Here is a 13,473-nt window from a genome sequence, read left to right as displayed (position 1 = left end):
TGAAGCTTTCATGGGGTGAGTTCATTGGTGCACACTACAATTATTGACCCTAGGGCCACTATTATGAAGAGTGCCCACGTGGAAATGAAGAGAATCAATCCCCAAAGCCCTTTTTTACAAGGTCAACCTAGGGTGAAGTGGTCCAAATTTAACACATAGACAGCACCAAAAGAATACAAAGCAAAAGAAGGGGAGATCGAAGAGGAGTCATAGATTGTTACGAATTCGAAAGAGAATGAAAATGAAGAGGTTTCTATTTAGAGACCAAACATGTGAAACCTCTGCAAGTCAATAACTTCTAGGCTGTAATCCTTATTAGTAGAGACAAAGTGAATGTAGTTGTTAATATTAGCAAAATTCCACTTGATAAGTTAGAGCAAAAATACCCTAGGATGGATTCTAATGTATAAATGCTATCAAGTTATAGTGTTGCTAGGCTAAATGGGAAGACAACATAGTTGATTCAATACTCGGATCAACTTTGCCAACATGTGGTTTAATGAGCATGGATATTGGAGAATGGAGAAGAAGGCATTGAGAAGGTGGCAAGTGCTACTAAAATAAATACGGTGGTACCACAATAAATAAAATTGGATACCTTCAATGTAAATAAATGAAATGGTGAGATAAAATGATACCTTTTTTGGAAGTGGCTCCATCAACATTGATTTGATATTATACTTATCCAAGAACATGAGCTACATCACCAAAGTGGGTCTATATTTCTATATAGAGATTATAGATGCTTTGTGTGAGGGAACATTTGTATGTCAATCTAATTGCTTTACGATCATAAAGAGTTGTAGGAATCTAGAGCTTAAATCTAGAACTCAAGATTAAGAACTTCTTCAGATAACAATGGATTGGGAGGATACCATGCTAGACATTTCAACATGCATGGATACAATAATGCAAAGCTTAAGGAAAAGCAAGGGGTTATTTTGGACAATATTGACTCTGAGAGACGCTTGTTGAGAGGGGACTTTAATGTGGTTTTAAACAAGCAAGTTGCTTCTACCAAGGCCTTTAGGGTGCATGGCAAAGAGCTAAAAGCGTGGGATTGGGCAGCGCATTGTTATGGGCACAACAAGTGCTCTTTTAGAGCGAGGAAATTGCTCTCACAACTTACAAGAGAAGAACTTGAAAGAGAAATAGAAGTAGGACTTGATTGCGAGATAACTCGATTACAAGATAATGCTCACAAGAGTGTGGCTTGATTACGAGACAAGACTCAATACAAGACAACACTAGAACAAGACAAGAACTGGAAGATGACTTATCTCACAAAAGCCTCATAACTGGTGTTGGCAAGATTGAAGAGCTTGTAGCCTATGACCTCTATCTATACTATAGCCTAGGGAGATTAAGGGGAACACATGTCGTTACAAGAGGATGCCACATGGCATGAAATGCACATTGACACACATCATGACATTAATATTAATATATGGCATGCTAACATCAACAATGACATAAGCAAAGATGTAAGTTTTAGAATGTTCTAGAATATTGTAGAAACTTCATGGAGCATGGGCTATCCCAGCATGCATACGAACCAAGGGTTGTTCTCGCTTGAGTATCCCCATTACATTATCCCCCCTTCTAGCATCGAGTTCCATGAGGAGAGATGGTGTGCTTTTGAATAGGCCTTGGCTTGGTCTTTAACGGGAGCTCTTTGAAGATATGAAGCTAGTTTCCATGTTCATTCACTTGCATCATAGCCCTCCCAATGGATAAGATATTGTAATTTGCCTCTTGAAATTCTTGAATCTAGGATTCTGTCTACTTCATATTCTTGGTGATCTTCAATTATGATTAGAATCGATGGCTTTGATATTCTTCTAGGGACATTGGATGTATGACATGGCTCCAAGACTGAAATAGTGAATACGGGATGTATTTTCATGGGCTAGGGAAGATGGAGACAATATGTGACCCAAGTTACTTGGCCAAGAATCTTGAAGGGCCCAAGTCATTATAATACAATTTTTGGGAGGGGCGAGAATAAAAAATATTATGTTGAAGAAGCTAAACTTGATCTCCAATTTTGTATGATGGATGTTGCTCCATGTGAAGATTATCTACATTTCTCTTATATTTCTCTTAAGCTTGTTTGATTTGTGCTTGTAACTCTTTATGAATATCAAAGAGGCATTGAGCGAAGTCTGTAGCAGCTAGATTCTTCTCCTATGATATTACATGATCATTTATCCTTTGGTGTTGACCATGATTAGCAAAGAATAGTGTGAATTGAGTGGAGACATGGGAGGAATTATTTTAGGTAAACTTAGGAAGGGGTAATAGATCCACCCATTTGTCTTGATTATAGTTGACTCTGCATCTATGTTAATGAATGCTCCAAGTTTTGATTTACTCTTTCTATTTGAACATCACTCTATGGATGATTGGCTAAAGAAAGATTCATTTGTACTCCCAAAAGATCAAAGAGGCTTCTCCAACACCTAGATATAAACTACGGGCCTCAATCACGGACAATATCATTAGGTAGCCTATGGTGCCAATATACATGTTCCAGGAAGAGTCTTGTTATCCCTTCTTAATTGATACTCTTGGTTGTTGGAATAAAGTTTGCCATTTTTGTGAATCGATCAACCACCACCAAGATAGAATCATACCCTTTGGAAGAAGGTAGTTCAACAATGGCATCCATATTGGATAAGGATGACCATGGCTTGCTTGGATAAGGATGACCATATCTTGCTTGGAATAGGTAATGGGTGAAGAAGACCATATGATCGAGGGACATTAGCTCGATTGCATGTATCACAAGAACACACAAATTCCTTGACTAGTTTCCACATTTGCGGCCACCAAAAATCCCTTGAAACAAGTTGGGTTATCTTGCTAACCCCGAAATGCCCTACTAAGGAGAGATCATGTCTCTTCTTGAGTATATTCACTTGCAAAGAAGCGGGAAGAATGTAGAGGAGTCCTTTATAATAGAGCAACCCATCAATGTGCTGAAAATCCCTTTAAGTATATTCTTGGCCTTGATGTAATTATTTCCTCATGCCCTTTGTGAATGAGTCTTTTGTAATTTCCTTCTTGACCTTTGATAAGAATCCAAAGTCTTCCAAGGCTTTGTTGATAACCGCCCTTAACTTCAGTTGCTCATGTTTCAAGGTTATTGAATTCTATTGGTCATGGGCTTCATCGCCTTCTTTTGGTGCCAGCTAGGATCTTTGAGATAAAGCATCTAGCTTTTCTTATTGGTGGCCAATCCTATAGATAATGATAAATTCAAATTTGGATAGGAAACCACTCCATCTTTCTTGGCATCAATTCAAGACACGAGAAGTCATAAAAATTTTCCATATTCTTATTATCCATATAAATAGTGATCTTATGAGGGGCGCCTTCAAGTAGGCATCACCAGGTCTCCAAGGAGTCCACAATAGCTAGAAGTTATTTATCATGAATTTCATAGTTGATTTCTGCAACAAAGATTTTTCTCAAGTGGAAAGCTATATATGAACTCAACTGTCATCACTGATCTGGGATAGAATAACTCCAAGTGCAAAATCTAAGGCATCTGCTGTTGGGGGTAAAGGCACCTCCGCCGAGCCGCCCGTGTATTACTACACTGACAATCACCGCCACTGCACACTGCAGGTGGCGGGCGCCCATCACCGTCACTTTATACTTTATTCTTTTAGTGACAGTTTGAATAAAGGAAGGCTCGGTCACACATTGTGACTATTGGAGTTCCCATTTCTTGTCTCTCTCTCTCTTGTTCTTGCTCCCCCGCCATAGCTCTCGAGTCCAAGCTTCGGTCCTTCTCTCCCTTTCAATTGGTATCAGAGCTCAGCTTCCCAATTGCCCACTCACATTGGGTCTCCTTCCCGGCAGCCATAGCTCATTCTCTTGAGCTCCCGTCACTCCCCGGCTTCCCGAACTTCTTCCCGGCCTATTGAGGCACCATCAGGGCATTGACATTGAGGTATTGCTTCATTATTTCAGAGTTTTACTTCAGTTCTCAAGTCTCACAGGCTGTAAACAAGTTGTGCGCAGCCATAGCTCACACCTCTTGGAGCTTCCTTCACCTAGATCTTGCTTCCAGCATATCAAGGCTTGCTGAGGCTTGGTGTAGGCCTTCTTTGGCCCTCATTTGTGTCCCCCTTTTGGCCCCATTGTTGACACGTGGGACAGCAGATCCCCCTAGCCAGCTCACGTTTTTTTTGCGCCTGTTTCAAAATCTGGCCCAAAAATCACTTTTTTTGTCATATTTCAAGCATTTGGAACCCAATTCAGGCAAGATAAGAGTCTAAGTTGGGGTTTTGGCACGCTCTAGACGCGATGGTGATGTCAAATTTGCCAAATTCTGATGACAGAATCTTTTGCAACAGATTTCAGGTCTGAGACAGCATGTTTTTGTATGCCTATGCTTATTTGGGCATGACTACATAACCGGTTTGATGCCTATTGCATCCCGATTGATTGGGGGATTGAAGCTACATGTAATGTTATGATTCTAGCCTGATTTTGGGGCTGGAAATACACAATTTATAACAGTAAATGCATGCTGAATACTCTTGGTCTGAAGCTATCTTTCATGCTTTGACATATGCCTATTGGTTCCGGATGTATGTCTTGGGTTATGCTATGATGTATTGATCATCGAGGGATGACTTTGAGCCTGTCATTGAATCCGGATGCTTTTGGAAGCTTGAGCTTATTTCAGCCCGCACTTATTGATATTGGTATATGCTTTGACAGTGATGCTTCTTGGGTTTATGCATACCCGTTGCCTACTGTTTGATGCTCATGTCATGGTTGATTACCCTATGCATACGTTGAGCTTGAGTGCTCATTGAAGCTCCACCTTGGATGCATTTTGGATTATCTGGAGTAGTCTTGGATGTTACTTGGCTTGTCAGAGTTTGGATTGGGATGTATTTGATGTCTTACATGCTTACGGATGCTACATACAAATGCTCTACCGCCTACATGTTCGTGATATACTATTGATGTATTGTCTTGGATTTATGTCATTGGCACTATGCCTTGCCTTGGCTTGAGCTCTTGAGCTCATACATACGACTTTTTTGCCAGTGGGAGCATTCTTGAATGCTTATCAGACATTGAGCAGGCGGTACTTTTATGCATTGAGCCGTTACATGCCATTGAGCAGTTACAGACACTTGAGACTTTGGGACTTCTTACCTTTTGGGATGATACATCATATGTCTTGGTTCATTATATGCTTATGAGCTAAGTCTCAGTTTTGGATCCGTATCTTTGTGAACTGACACCTACTTGTGTCAAGTTTTGGTAGTGGCAGTAACACTTTGCCCCGTTGACTGGGGGGTGTGCCTACTCACTAGCAGATGTTTGTATGACATACTTGGGTGTTGGATTCATACTTATCGACCGTCATATTCTTATGCTATGCCTGCACGATGCCGGCTTTGGCCTCGGCAATATCTGATTGCCTTGGGATCCGATTTTGGCACTGTTAGCTCTCTTTTACTGAAATCTGAAATTTATTACAGCAAGCATATATGTATGGACTGACATGGATTTTTCATGCTGAAACACTCTGAAATGATGTACTTTCACTAGTACTTGGTGGGCAACAGCTTTGGTTTCACTTTCCTTGCCATTTTTCCTCGATTTTGGTGATTTTTTTGGTCATTTTCCATAGTAAACAACAAGCAGTTTTGAATTGTTTATAGTCTTCCAGCTTGCACTATGGCGAGTTCGTCCACTGATTATGCTATTTTCAACATCACTAAGCTTGATGGTACAAATTACTCTTATTGGAAGAGCCAGATTTGGCAGGTGTTGGTGCAGAAATTACAAATCAAACCTTTGAGGTTAAGCGGGCATCCGCTTGCAACTATGCCAGATGAGGAATGGCTTGAGCTTGATGAGTTATGCAAGTCTACCATTGTATTGTCTCTCACAGAACAGGTTCACTACAATGTATTTGAGGAAGAACAGAGTGCATGGCAGTTGTGGGATAAAATCAAGAATCTCTATGACAAGAAAAGTCCAGTGAGTCAAATGTATTGGCTGAAGCAGCTTATGGATCTGTGCATGAAGGAGAATGTGACTATGTCTGCTCACTTGAGCCAGTTCCATGCTATACTCAAGAACTTGACTTCGCAGGACATCATTTTTGTAGAGGATGTCACTTCTCTTTTCTTGCTTGGTACTCTTAATGAGTCATGGGATATATTTCGCACTGCATTATGTGCCTCTACTGCTACCTTGAAATTATCTGATGTTGAGAGTGCTCTTTTGCAAGAAGAGGTTAACTGTAAGAATTTGGATGACTCTCGTGTGTCGCATGCTATGACAGTTTGAGGCAGGAATGATGGATATGGAAAGCATGGCAGTGGCAGTGGCCGTGGATGGGATTCCCAAAAATCTCGGTCCAAGTCTCGTGGAAAGTCACGTAGCAAATCCCGTGGCAGGAATGCAGATGCTACTTGTCACCATTGTGGGAAAAAGGTCCATATTAGGCCACAATGCCATGAATTGCACAATGAAAGGCGCAAAGATAAGGGGATGATTATATCATCATTGCAGCTTCTTCTAGTGCTTCACAGATGACAGAGATACACTCTATGTATACACAGTGTTGGCTCTTGGACTCAGGTGCATCCTTTCATGTGACACCTTGCCGAGAGTGGTTTCATTCATACCGTACTATTTCGGGTACTATGCGCTTGGGTGATGACAGCTCTCTTGATATTGTGGGCATTGGTGATGTTAGGCTGCAGTTTCCTTCTGGCAGCAGTTTTGTTATGCAAGATGTACGTCATGTACCTGCTTTGACACGCAATCTCATGTCAGCTGGATAGCTTGATGACGCAGGTTATCATGTATCTTTTGGAGACTCTGCATGGAAGATCACTCGTTGGCAGACTTGTGATTGCGAGAGGTGCCAAGGCTAGCAGTCTCTACCCCTTGATTGTATCAGCTTCTTCCCTTGATCATGTTTTGTTTGTGGGTTCTATCCCACATGTATCTCTTTGGCATGCCCATTTGGGCCATATGTCTTTGAAGGGAATGAAAATGCTTTCTAGTTTGCAGTACTTACCACCCCTTGATTATGCATGTTTTGATTCATGTGAGCATTGTCTTTATGGCAAGCAGACTAGGTCTACACATAAGAAGTTTGGTAGGCCACGCATGAGTGAGCCCTTGGCATTGGTACGTTCGGATGTCTGTGGCCTATGCCTTGTCAGTCTATGAATGGTGCAAAGTATTTTGTTACGTTCATAGATGATTTTTCACGAAAAGTTTGGGCTTATCCCATTAAGCTGAAATCCGATGTCTTGGTTGTGTTTCAGAGATGGCTTGCATTGGTTGAGAACCAGTCTGGGTATAGGCTAAAATGCCTAAGGACAGATAATGGGGGTGAGTATGTCTCATGTGCTTTTAAGCAATTATGTGATGAGAGGGGTATTAGGCGTCAGTTGACCACCCCCTACACCCTCCCTCCCCAAAGAATGGTTTGGCTGAGAGGATGCATAGAACCATCCAAGAGCGTGTACGCAGTTTGCTTAGCCATGCAGGCCTACCACAGAGATTTTGGGCTGAGGCAGTTAGTACAGCTATGCATGTCATAAACAGATCACCTTCTAGTGGTTTGGATTTCCAGGTTGCAGAGGAAATATGAACTGGAAAACCCCCGTCTTAAGCACATCTCCATGTCTTTGGATGTGAGGCATTTTGCCATGTCCCCAGGGACAAGAGAATTAAGCTGGATCCCAAGAGTGTCAAATGCATTTTCCTTGGTTATGGGGATGCATGCAAGATGGGTTACCGTCTCTGGGATCTGCAGGCGTGAAAAGTCATCCGCAGTCATGATGTAGTCTTCCATGAAGACAAGATGCATAGGCAGCCTGAGAGAGTTGTTGAGATCCGCAGGGTCATATTTCAGGAGGAGCTGAGAGCTCCCGCACAGCCAGTTGGACAGCCTACAGCTGCAGTAGATGCTCATGGTCAAGGTGTTGGACAGGCAGCTGGGCAGGCAGCAGAGCCTGCCGTGAGACGGTCTACTAGAGACAGACGTCCACCAGATAGATTTCAGCCCTCGATGCATTATGTCTTGGTTACAGATGTAGGAGAGCCTTTCACTTATGATGAGGCTATGCGCAGGGGTGACAATCACTCCTGGGAGAGGGCTATGAAGTCTAAGATAGACTCCCTATATAAGAATGATACTTGGGATTTGGTTTCCTTGCCTACGGGCAAGAAGGCTTTGCCATGCAAGTGGGTGTACAAGCTTAAAAGTACCCCTGGACACCCCAAGCCGGCATACAAGGCTAGATTGGTAGCAAAGGGTTTTAAGCAGGAGCATGGTGTGGACTTTGATGAGATCTTTTTTCCTGTGGTTAAGATGACCACCCTGCGCTTAGTCTTGGCTTTGGTTGCTCAGCTTGACTTGGATTTATACTAGATGGATGTCAAGACGGCTTTCTTACATGGGGACTTGTATGATGAGATTTATATGGAGCAGCCTAAGGGCTTTGCAGAACTTGGCAGGGAGCACCTAGTGTGCAAATTGAAGAAAAGTCTTTATGGCTTGAAACAGGCACCTAAGGAGTGGTATCATAAGTTTGATGCCTTTATGCAGTCACAGGGCTATAGCCCAGAGTGCTATGGATCCGTGTCTTTACACGAAGAAAGCTCGTGATGGTTCTTTATTGATTTTGGTACTCTATGTGGATGATATGTTGATAGCAGGAAAAGCTCATGATGAGCTAGATGCTCTTAAGGCTCAACTCAAGAAGAGCTTTGAGATGAAAGATCTGGGACAGGCCGCTCACATACTTGGTATGCGCATTACACGTGACAGACATCGGGGACTCCTCTACTTGTCACAGAGGGAGTACATTCATAAAGTCCTTGAGCGCTTCCGCATGCAAGACGTAAAGCCTATTGGCTGTCCATTGCCTTCTTATGTGAAGGTATCACAAGCTGATTGTCCGCAGACAGAAGAGCAGAAGGCCGAGATGGCCAAGATTCCCTATGCATCCACAGTGGGCAGTCTTATGTATGCCATGATAGCCACTTGTCCGGATATTGCCTTTGCAGTTGGTGTTGTGGCACGCTATATGGCTACACCTGGCAAGAAGCATTGGGATGCCGTGAAGGGTATCATGAGGTACCTGAAGGGCACTGGAGATATGTGCATATGCTATGGCAGCCAGGATACAGGAGTGGGGTATACTAACTCTGATTATGCAAGACATGCAGATAGTAGAAAGTCCACTTCCGAATATGTATTCACATACGCTGGAGGTGCTGTTTCTTGGATGTCCAAGGTGCAGAAATGCACGGCCCTTTCTACTACAGAGGCCGAGTATGTTGCAGCCACTGAGGCTTGCAAGGAGGCCATTAAGCAATATTGATAATAAATTAAGAAAAAAATTAAGATAAATCATATTGATCAAAATAAATTATAATAATTAAGAAAAAATAAACTAAAAATATTTATGTCATAATAAAATAGTTAAAATCAAATGGATAGAAAACTGATTAAAAGAAACTAGTTTGAGTTTATACAAGGTTATACAAATGTATATAGAAATAAAAAAGTGCATTTTTAATTCTCTTTCTAACTATTAGAGAGATCGAGATGCCCTAATCTCAAGAGAAACTTAGGATTATCCCTTTGGAGGATGGATTGCTCTATCTAGGTTGTATCTTCTTCTGGAAAATCCTTATTTTGGATTAGATAGCCTTGTAAGATGTGGTATCTTAAGCTTCTCTGTGATTTTGAAGACTCTCTCTAGTTGGATTTCAAGGATTCCTTGAGTTGGCATTACATCTATTCATCGCATTAAGGACATGATTAGGATTGCGGGCATAGAATTTCAACATGTTTATATGGAATACGTTACAAATCTTTAGATGAGAAGGTAGAGCTAGCTTGTAAGCATGTGCCCCAATGCATTTTATGATTTTGTACAACCCACTATCTTAGACTAAGCTTTTCTAAATTTCTAAGTGATAATGAACTCTTCTTGGGCGAGCCCTTAAAAAGACCATGTCTCATTATTTAAAGATTCGATTTTTTCTCTTTGGATTCGTATAGGTCTTTTGTCCATGGACATGGGATGCCTTTAAGTCTTGTAGGATTGCCTTGACATGCTTTTATATGTTATCTAACATTCTTTTGAAAGCTTCAACCTTAATATTAGGGCTAGAGAAATTAAGAGAAGATAAGTACTCTTGCTTGTCTTATGCTTGGAATGGTATTATCTCAATGCTTTGTTGGAATGAAGTATTATAGATGTATTCCACCAATAGAAGGTATTCAATCCACCTCTTTGGCTTTCTATTATATTAGGCTATCAAAGACATGATTGACTCATTTCGTTTGCTCATGGGTTTGGGAATGATAGGCTATGTTGAAACATAATTGAATTTGGATGATTTCAAAGAGATTAGTCCAAAATTTGGAGGTAAAGAGGATATTACGATTATTGATTATTCTTTTCATGAGCCCATGTAACCAGAATATCTCTTTAGTGCATATCCTAGCAATATCTGAATCCTTATGAGTTAATTTGACAATGATAACATGAGATACTTTGATAAGCATATGCACAATCATTAGGATGGGATCATACTCTCCTTGCATAGTGGGCATGCTTCCAATTTTTGGGCACATGTAGTCTCTACTGGTAGTATAAAAGTTCATCTTGAAGAAGATAGTTCATGAATATCCTTCAGGGAGAAGGATATTCTTAGGTTGAAGAAGATGGTTCATGAACTAAGGTTTATCCTTCAGGGTTAGTTGGATTATAGAGAAGGATATTCTTAGATTGGAGAATCATTACAAAAACTATAGGATTGTTGACAAAAGATTCCTTCTTTGGAGAAACATATCAAAGCATATTGGTGAAAAACAAACTCTTGACTTTTTAAATTGATAAAGAACTCTCAAGAATATTGAGAATTGCAAATGAGGAGGAGGTGGCAACATTAAAAGAATCCAAGTAATAAAATATATATTTTTACTATGAAAATATTGAAGATAAATTTATTTATGATTGTATTTTTTGTGATTTTGATCTTATTTATGTCTCTTCTCTATAAAAATAAAAATGAGAGAGTTCTTTAAAGACATCTTAGTTTCATTATCATCTTCTACCTTTAGTAGTATCAAAGAATATTCTTGAGAGAAAGAAATTAAAAAAAAAACAAAGAGACACTACTTGGATTCTTTCATTTAGCACCATTCTTAGGATACTAAGCTAGTGCAAAGGACTTTGGATAATATCAGTATTTGTCAAGATGTATATATACAAAATTTTAAGCCAATGCAACCAAATGTAAAGCAAGGTCAGGTACACAATTGTTTACATGTAAGGCATCTTTGGTGAAGACTATTAGACAAAAAGCTAACGGTAAAGAGATGGAAGTTTTGGGTTAGTCTTTTCATATCAAGGCTAGCTTCAAGCTCAAGAAAAGAGAGGTTCTATTCAATGAATTTAACAACATTTTACTTGACTTGCCCAATGTATAATATTAAATGGTCAAATTCTACTATTTACCTCTAGAAGAAGCTTAAGAGGTTGCCATGTTTGTGATTAAGGACAAATTCCATGGACAAATTTGGCACAAACTCAAGCTTAAGGATACAACATCATCATGTATTATATTATATTTGGCGAAAACTATACAAATGATTATAAAAAAAGGAAAGATAGATATTTGAACTCTTATATAAAGTAGAGATTTTCAAAATGGTTACAAACTAAGAAAAGAGAAGGCAAAATATGGGTTTTAAGTAACCCTTGACTCTTTGATATCTTTCTGTCTGATTTTGTTATGTAGAGGAATCTTTGGTTTCATCCCACTCAATAAGGCATGTGCATTTCAAAAACTCATGTTTTCTATAGCTTAGGAGAAGCTTAAGATCTTTTGTATCTCCAATATAGGTGAGTAATTAGGAGTTAAGAACTCCAAAGTATCCAGATCTAGATCTTTTTTTTGCTCCACTAAAATTATATTCTCTATCTTTCTATTGAAAACCTGAGATCTAGTCACTTTGAAGATAGCTTTTAAAGCCATCATTGGTAAACTTGAAGAGCTTGAGAATATTTTGAGATAAATCATAATATTTTAATTAGTCAAGCTTCCAATATAATGGCCAAGGCCTTAACTTTTGCTAAGCTTTAATGGCCTAGAGCCATTGGCTCTTTCAAGGACATGATCAAGGTCTTTAATTTCAATTTGCATAATAACTAAAAAAGTTCAAGGTATTAATATATGAAAATATTATATCACTTATCCATTAAGCATAATAAAATTGTAACATTAAGCCTAACACAAATCTTTAAAATATATTCAATTATAAAAAATTGAGACTCACTTTTGGGCCTTGCCAGAATTACCATGTCATTATTCTATTGAAAAAATAGAATTGTGGATGGATAACTATATCCATTGTCCCTTAAAACTATATTATGTAATATAACATTGGAAAGGTATTGATGAGAGGATTCTAATGCAACCAGTAATAAATTTGGAGATCATAGACTCAAGTTATGGCCTCCCGACCAAAAAGTAACCTTAGAGGTTTCGTAATGGTAGCCTCAGTCTCATTTGTTCTTGTGGAATATTCATTCGAATCCCAAAGAGCTTTAAAGGCCCAAATGCGAGTCTAAATTTTTCTTATTGCATATCTTAGGATTTTTATTTTCTTCAATAAGGCTCTTGTCATAAAGATTTATTGAGTTTTTTGGATTCTCCTTTGATGGCGGCTTTACTTTGTACCCTATGTCTTCAATACCAAGTCTTTTTTGAACCTTTGAAAACTCGACTTTTGTAGGGAACCCTTTTTTTTTAAATACTCAACAATTTGATCAATACATGAAAACTAAGGCAACGGATCTATCTTTAAAATTTTACTTCTCAATATCAATAGCTACAAGAGGGCATGGTTCATACCTTATGAAATCCTCATCAGACAAGCCCCATCTTACAAAAATAGCTAGGCAATAATATTTTCTAAGATAAAAAAGGTGTTGAATATCATTAAGAAATATATATTTTATTTTATTGATGAGATAGTTAGGAAATATAGAGACACAATTAAGAGAGCCTTCTTCAATCACTGAACTTGATTCTATCTCATTTTTTCTACCTTTATGATATTCTTAAATTCTATAGACAAATTTGATACAAACTCAAGCTTAAGGATACAACATCATATAATATATCATATTTGGCAAAAACTATACAAATGGTTACCTAAAAGAGAAAAGAGGAATCTATGAACTCTTGTGTAAAGCAAATATTTTCAAAATGACTATAAACTAAGAAAATAGATGGTGAAAGATGGGTTTCAAGAAACCCTTAATTCTTTGATATCTTTCAGTTTAATTTTGCTATAGAGAAATCTTTGGTTTTATCCCACTCAATAAAGCCCATGCATTTAAAAAAACTTTTATTTTTGTAGCCTTGGAGAAGTTTCAAATCTTT

The sequence above is a fragment of the Lygodium microphyllum genome, chromosome 6 (assembly GCF_053477565.2).
Source record: "Lygodium microphyllum isolate KBCC chromosome 6, Lygodium_microphyllum_v1.1.10, whole genome shotgun sequence".
NCBI classification, from domain to species: Eukaryota; Viridiplantae; Streptophyta; class Polypodiopsida; order Schizaeales; family Lygodiaceae; genus Lygodium; species Lygodium microphyllum.
This window is presented reverse-complemented; position numbering follows the sequence as displayed.